The following is an 8591-nucleotide window of genomic DNA, read 5'->3' on the forward strand; positions in this document are numbered from 1 at the left end:
ACCCTGTGACGAGCAAGAGGGCTAGCACTGGCCAGATGCCATCTGTGCCAAAACCCGCCACATAAACCACACAAAACCACATGAAAACCAGTCCAACCAATAAAAAACAACCAACAACAAACTGAAAATGAACAAAAACCACAGAAAAGTAGGAAAAATGCCACCTCACCTGAACTGCGTCACACTCTCACCCACGACTCTCACATGCGCCCAAACTCCCAGCATGCAACACATAGAGAGAGAGGGGGGGGAGAGAGAGAGAGAGAGAAAAGGACTGATGAAACTAAAATTGAGTTATTTGGACGTAACAAGGGGCAGTATGCATGGTGGAAAAAGAAACACAGCATTCCAAGAAAAACACTTTCTATCTACAGTAAAATTTGGAGGTGGTTCCATCATGCTGTGTGGCTGTGTGACCAGTGCAGGTACTGGGAATGTTGTTAAAGTTGAGGATCACATGGAGTCCAGTCAGCAGATTCTTGAGAACAATGTTCAAGAATCAGTGACAAAGTTGAAGTTGCTGGATCTTTCAATAAGACAACGGCCCTAACACTGCTCAAAATCTACTAAGGCATTCATGCAGAGAAACAATTATAATGTTCTGGAATGGCCATCTCAGTCCACAGACCTGAATATTATTGAAATCTGTGGTGTGATTTTAAGCGGGCTGTCCATGCTCAGAAACCAACAAACCTGAGATATTTTGTAAAGAAGAATGGTCCAAAATACCTTCAACCAGAATCCAGACTCTCATTGAAAGCTATAGGAAGCGTTTAGAGCAGGGGTGCCCCAGTTCAGTCCTCGAGATCTACCTTCCTGACACTCCGAGTTGTCTCCTTGTTCCAACACACCTGAATCCAGTGAAAGACTCGTTAGCAGCCTTTTAATGAGTCTTTCATTAGATTTATGTCCAGTTCATTGGATTTATGTCCAGTTTAGAGGCTGTTATTCTGCAACAGGAGGATCTACTAAATATTGATGTATTTTTTTCTGTTGGGGTGCCCAAATTTATGCACCTGCCTAATTTTGTTTAAAGAATTATTGCACACTTTCTGTAAATACTATAAACTTCATTTCACTTCTCAAATATCAGTGTGTTTGTCTGCTATATGATATATTTAACTGAAATTGCTGATCCAAACAACCAATGATTTATAAAGGAAAATCATGGAAATCATCAGGGGTGCCCAAACTTTTACATACAACTATATGTATATGTAGCAGACATGAATGAGCAAAACTCTTCAGCATCTCACCATGTCATTGAGGTCCTTCAGACTGTTTTTGAGCAAATGCTTCAGGGGCGCATTAGCATGGCTAAACCTTTCAGTTTCCGTGGTGCTCCACCCACCCCCAGACACCCAGCCTTTTTAAGCATTTTTCTTTATTTGCCTTTCATCCTCCCCAGACCCCCCTTATTACAGTCCTCTTAACCCCCTGCCACCTTAAGTATTTTTTAATGTAGATGTAAATTAATATTCAAAGTTTCAGCTAAATCAAATCAAATTAAATCAATTTTATTTATATAGCGCCAAATCACAACAAACAGTTGCCCCAAGGCACTTTATATTGTAAGGCAAGGCCATACAATAATTATGGAAAAACCCCAACGGTCAAAACGACCCCCTGTGAGCAAGCACTTGGCAACAGTGGGAAGGAAAAACTCCCTTTTAACAGGAAGAAGAAACCTCCAGCAGAACCAGGCTCAGGGAGGGGCAGTCTTCTGCTGGGACTGGTTGGGGCTGAGGGAGAGAACCAGGAAAAGACATGCTGTGGAGGGGAGCAGAGATCAATCACTAATGATTAAATGCAGAGTGTGCATACAGAGCAAAAAGAGAAAGAAACACTCAGTGCATCATGGGACCCCCCAGCAGTCTAAGTCTATAGCAGCATAACTAAGGGATGGTTCAGGGTCACCTGATCCAGCCCTAACTATAAGCTTTAGCAAAAAGGAAGTTTTAAGTCTAATCTTAAAAGTAGAGAGGGTGTCTGTCTCCCTGATCTGAATTGGGAGCTGGTTCCACAGGAGAGGAGCCTGAAGCTGAAGGCTCTGCCTCCCATTCTACTCTTACAAACCCTAGGAACTACAAGTAAGCCTGCAGTCTGAGAGCGAAGCGCTCTATTGGGTGATATGGTACTACGAGGTCCCTAAGATAAGATGGGACCTGATTATTCAAAACCTTATAAGTAAGAAGAAGAATTTTAAATTCTATTCTAGAATTAACAGGAAGCCAATGAAGAGAGGCCAATATGGTGAGATATGCTCTCTCCTTCCCAGTCCCTGTCAGTACTCTAGCTGCAGCATTTGAATTAACTGAAGGCTTTTCAGGGAACTTTAGGACAACCTGATAATAATGAATTACAATAGTCCAGCCTAGAGGAAATAAATGCATGAATTAGTTTTTCAGCATCACTCTGAGACAAGACCTTTCTAATTTTAGAGATATTGCGCAAATGCAAAAACGCAGTCCTACATATTTGTTTAATATGCACATTGAATGACATATCCTGATCAAAAATGACTCCAAGATTTCTCACAGTATTACTAGAGGTCAGGGTAAGGCCATCCAGAGTAAGGATCTGTTAGACACCATGTTTCTAAGATTTGTGGGGCCAAGTACAATAACTTCAGTTTTATCTGAGTTTAAAAGCAGGAAATTAGAGATATCCATGTCTTTATGTCTGTAAGACAATCCTGCAATTTAGCTGCCTAGGGAAACATGTATAAAGTGAATAAAATTGGTCCTAGCACAGAAACTTGTGGAACTCCATAATTAACCTTAGTCTGTGAAGAAGATTCCCCATTTACATGAACAAATTGTAATCTATTAGATAAATATGATTCAAACCACCGCAGTGCAGTGCCTTTAATACCTATGGCATGCTCTAATCTCTGTAATAAAATTTTATGGTCAACAGTATCAAAAGCAGCACTGAGGTCTAACAGAACAAGCACAGAAATTAGTCCACTGTCTGAGGCCATAAGAAGATCATTTGTAACCTTCACTAATGCTGTTTCTGTACTATGATGAATTCTAAAACCTGACTGAAACTCTTCAAATAGACCATTCCTCTGCAGATGATCAGTTTAGCTGTTTTACAACTACCCTTTCCAGAATTTTTGAGAGAAAAGGAAGGTTGGAGATTGGCCTATAATTAGCTAAGATAGCTGGGTCAAGTGATGGCTTTTTAAGTAATGGTTTAATTACTGCCACCTTAAAAGCCTGTGGTACATAGCCAACTAATAAAGATAGATTGATCATATTTAAGATTGAAGTATTAATTAATGGTAGGGCTTCCTTGAGCAGCCTGGTAGGAAAGAGGTCTAATAGACATGTTGATGGTTTGGAGGAAGTAACTGTAAGTGACTCTTTGTCAGCCTGGCTACAGTGCTGAAAAGAAACCTGGGGTTGTTCTTATTTTCTTCAATTAGTGATGAGTAGTAAGATGTCCTAGCTTTACGGAGGGCTTTTTTATAGAGCAACAGACTCTTTTTCCAGGCTAAGTGAAGATCTTCTAAATTAGTAAGACGCCATTTCCTCTCCAATTTACGGGTTATCTGCTTTAAGCTGCGAGTTTGTGAGTTATACCACGGAGTCAGGCACTTCTGATTTAAGGCTCTCTTTTTCAGAGGAGCTACAGCATCCAAAGTTGTCTTCAATGAGGATGTAAAACTATTGACGAGATACTCTATCTCACTTACAGAGTTTAGGTAGCTACTCTGCCCTGTGTTGGTATATGGCATTAGAGAACATAAAGAAGGAATCATATCCTTAAACCTAGTTACAGCGCTTTCTGAAAGACTTCTAGTGTAATGAAACCTATTCCCCACTGCTGGGTAGTCCATCAGAGTAAATGTAAATGTTATTAAGAAATGATCAGACAGAAGGGCGTTTTCAGGGAATACTGTTAAGTCTTCAATTTCCATACCATAAGTCAGAACAAGATCTAAGATATGATTAAAGTGGTGGGTGGACTCATTTACATTTTGAGCAAAGCCAATTGAGTCTAATAATAGATTAAATGCAGTGTTGAGGCTGTCATTCTCAGCATCTGTGTGGATGTTAAAATCGCCCACTATAATTATCTTATCTGAGCTAAGCACTAAGTCAGATAAAAGGTCTGAAAATTCACAGAGAAACTCACAGTAATGACCAGGTGGACGATAGATAATAACAAATAAAACTGTTTTTTGGGACTTCCAATTTGGATGGACAAGACTAAGAGTCAAGCTTTCAAATGAATTAAAGCTCTGTCTGGGTTTTTGATTAATTAATAAGCTGGAATGGAAGATTGCTGCTAATCCTCCGCCTCGGCCCGTGCTACGAGCGTTCTGGCAGTTAGTGTGACTCGGGGGTGTTGACTCATTTAAACTAACATATTCATCCTGCTGTAATCAGGTTTCTGTAAGGCAGAATAAATCAATATGTTGATCATTTATTATATCATTTACTAACAGGGACTTAGAAGAGAGAGATCTAATGTTTAATAGACCATATTTAACTGTTTTAGTCTGTGGTGCAGTTGAAGGTGCTATATTATTTTTTCTTTTTGAATTTTTATGCTTAAATAGATTTTTACTGGTTATTGGTAGTCTGGGAGCAGGCACCGTCTCTACAGGGATGGGGTAATGAGGGGATGGCAGGGGGAGAGAAGCTGCAGAGAGGTGTGTAAGACTACAACTCTGCTTCCTGGTCCCAACCCTGGATAGTCATGGTTTGGAGGATTTAATAAAATTGGCCAGATTTCTAGAAATGAGAGCTGCTCCATCCAAAGTGGGATGGATGCCGTCTCTCCTAACAAGACCAGGTTTTCCCCAGAAGCTTTGCCAATTATCTATGAAGCCCACCTCATTTTTTGGACACCACTCAGACAGACAGCAATTCAAGGAGAACATGCGGCTAAACATGTCACTCCCGGTCCGATTGGGGAGGGGCCCAGAGAAAACTACAGAGTCCGACATTGTTTTTGCAAAGTTACACACCGATTCAATGTTAATTTTAGTGATCTCCGATTGGCGTAACCGGGTGTCATTACTGCCGACGTGAATTACAATCTTACCAAATTTACGCTTAGCCTTAGCCAGCAGTTTCAAATTTCCTTCAATGTCGCCTGCTCTGGCCCCCGGAAGACAATTGACTATGGTTGCTGGTGTCGCTAACTTCACATTTCTCAAAACAGAGTTGCCAATAACCAGAGTTTGATCCTCGGCGGGTGTGTCGCCGAGTGGGGAAAAACGGTTAGAAATGTGAACGGGTTGGCGGTGTACACGGGGCTTCTGTTTAGGGCTACGCTTCCTCCTCACAGTCACCCAGTCGGCCTGCTTTCCCGGCTGCTCGGGATCTGCCAGAGGGAAACTAACGGCGGCTAAGCTACCTTGGTCCACACCGACTACAGGGGCCTGGCTGAATTTTCCACGGTGCGGAGCCGAGTCTCCAATTCGCCCAGCCTGGCCTCCAAAGCTATGAATAAGCTACACTTATTACAAGTACCATTACTGCTAAAGGAGGCTGAGGAATAACTAAACATTTCACACCCAGAGCAGAAAAGTGGAGGAGAGACAGGAGAAGCCGCCATGCTAAACCAGCTAAGAGCTAGTAGCTGCGCTAAGCTAGCGGATTCCTAAAAACACACGAAGTGAATAATGTGTAAATAATTTAGAGGTGATTCAGCAGAGGGAGTGCTTTAGTTAAGGCACGTGAAGATTACACTGTGAAACAAATCGTTACGTAGGTAACTAGATCAATCTAACTGCGCAGATTAAACAGCTAACAGATACAGAAAAACACCGCTGTGCTCCGGAACAGGAAGTGATACAATACCGCAGTGAGAGCCAACCACCAGTAGAGGCAAGCTAGTTGACAGCAGGGCTGGAAAATATGGCCAAATTATCACATCCTGACATTGTCACATCAATATGATAAACGATATGACTATGATTTCACACTAAGTGTAGCAACAGTGAAAATTAAACAAAACAGTAATAATACCACACTCATTTTGCATTCATCATAAGGTTACAATACTGTGCCCTCAAAAAGTATTGGAACACTTGGTATTTCACACATTTTAATTTGTTTATGCCATTTCAAATACAAGAAATACAAAAAAAACAAAGAATAAAAATTTCTAAAATTATCTTCCTCAAACTCAAACTGAAAGCAAATCTCTAAAACTTGATAAAACCTGTAAATAATAATCAGTTTTATTGCCAGTTTTCTTTAGACAAGTCAGGGGATGGAAACATGAACATTTCCAAGGAAATGACACAATCGACAGGCGTGAAAAAGTTCACGCATGGGCACGAAGGTTCAAGGTTTGCTCATGCAAAAGCACACGTGATTCAAATCCATCAGGTTTTTGCAAAAAATAAAAAGGTCCGATACTTTTCTAACAGACCTCATAAGACAGCCTGAATTAAAAGAGAAATGTCTCTTTTACCAACCTGGACCTCATTTCTGGCATAAAATACGTTGTTTACTCACCAATATAACTTTGGTGTCATTTTTAGTTCATGGTTCAAACAAGGTGTTCAGTTCAAATCTGAGGCAAACATTTTTCTTCTTCTGCTCAGGTAGATTTGAACTTTTTGTGGTACACAGCACCAACTACTGGACAGGAGGAACCTAGCAGTCAATGTGACTCTCTGATTTCAAAATGTAGCTCTTTTCAACCAGACGTGTGGTGCCGTGACATGTTAATCATCTGTGTCCAATCAGATTTTAGGGGAGTCCAGCGCAACCCTGGCCTCTGCCCTAGCTCCACCCATGCCAAGAAGTGTTCAACATTTGACATTTCCTGTTTCACTCTGGACCCCAAATTTGGCACTTCCTGTTTCAGTGTAAACTTGCCACTGAGTTCCCACGAGTTCCATGAGACTCCCTGTACCAAGAGCGAACTTTGTGTGTCACTTCACTCGTATGAATTTAAACTTGTGTGCAGTATGTACACATAAATTATGTGCTGTATCTTGATCTCTATTTGTGGTTAGTGTTGAGATCTTGATGGTTATTTTGTGGTGAGTAGTGACCCTGGTTTACACCTTTGATGTAGTGGGGGTAAAGATAGACTTGGAAGTGCACCCTAGGTCCTAAAACCTCAAGATCTGTGATGAAAGGGTTCATTGTGTTGTAGCCAGCATCAAACACATGGGTTTTGCAGAACTGCATCACCACCACTACACACTGGTCAGTTCAACTTGATTTCCCTTCACAAAGATGTTTACATACAGAAATCCACATGTGGATTACCATGACATTTAAATATTTTGATTTTATGATGTGTGAAGATTTCCTAGAATGATACGGTACATACATACTATATATGTATATATATATATATATATATATATATATATATATATATATATATATATATACAGTGAGGAACATAAGTATTTGAACACCCTGCGATTTTGCAAGTTCTCCCACTTACAAATCATGGAGGGGTCTGAAATTTTCATCTTAGGTGCATGTCCACTGTGAGAGACATAATCTAAAAAATAAAAAAAAAAATCCGGAAATCACAATGTATGATTTTTTAATAATTTATTTGTATGTTACTGCTGCAAATAAGTATTTGAACACCTACCAACCAGCAAGAATTCTGGCTCTCACAGACCTGTTAATTTTTCTTTAAGAAGCCCTCTTATTCTGCACTCTTTACCTGTATTAATTAGACCTGTTTGAACTTGTTACCTGTATAAAAGACATCTGTTCACACACTCAATCAATCACACTCCAACCTGTCCACCATAGCCAAGACCAAAGAGCTGTCTAAGGACACCAGGGACAAAACTGTAGACCTGCACAAGGCTGGGATGGACTACAAGACAACAGGCAAGCAACTTGGTAGAAGACAACAACTGTTATGATTATTTATTAGAAAGTGAAAGAAACACAAGATGACTGTCACTCTCCCCCGGTCTGGGATTCCATGCAAGATCTCACTTTGTGGGGTAAGGATGATTCTGAGAAAGCTCAGAACTACACAGGAGGACCTGGTCAATGGCCTGAAGAGAGCTGGGACCACAGTCACAAACATTACATTAGTAACACATGATGCTGTCATGGTTTAAAATCCTGCAGGGCAGCAAGGTCCCCCTGATCAAGCCAGCACATGTCCAAGCCCGTTTGAAGTTCACCAGTGACCATCTGGATGATCCAGAGGAGGCATGAGAGAAGGTCATGTGGTCAGATGAGACCAGAATAGAGCTTTTTGGAATCAGCTCCACTTACCATGATTAGAGGATGAGAACAACCCCAAGAAAACTATCCCAACTGTGAAGCATGGGGGTGGAAACATCATACTCTGGGGGTGCTCTTCTGCAAAGGGGACAGGACGACTGCATTGTATTGAAGGGAGGATGGATGGGGTCATGTATTGTAAGATTTTGGCAAACAACCTCCTTCTCTCAGTAAGAGCACTGAAGATGGGTCATGGTTGGGTCTTCCAGCATGACAATGACCCCCAACACACAGTCAGGGCAACTAAGGAAGGACTCCGTAAGAGGCGTTTCAAGGTCCTGGAGTGGCCTGTCCAGTCTCCAGACCTGAACTCAATAGAAAATCTTTGGAGGGAGCTGAAACTCT

This window comes from Thalassophryne amazonica, chromosome 19 (genome assembly GCF_902500255.1).
Source record: "Thalassophryne amazonica chromosome 19, fThaAma1.1, whole genome shotgun sequence".
Classification (NCBI taxonomy): domain Eukaryota; kingdom Metazoa; phylum Chordata; class Actinopteri; order Batrachoidiformes; family Batrachoididae; genus Thalassophryne; species Thalassophryne amazonica.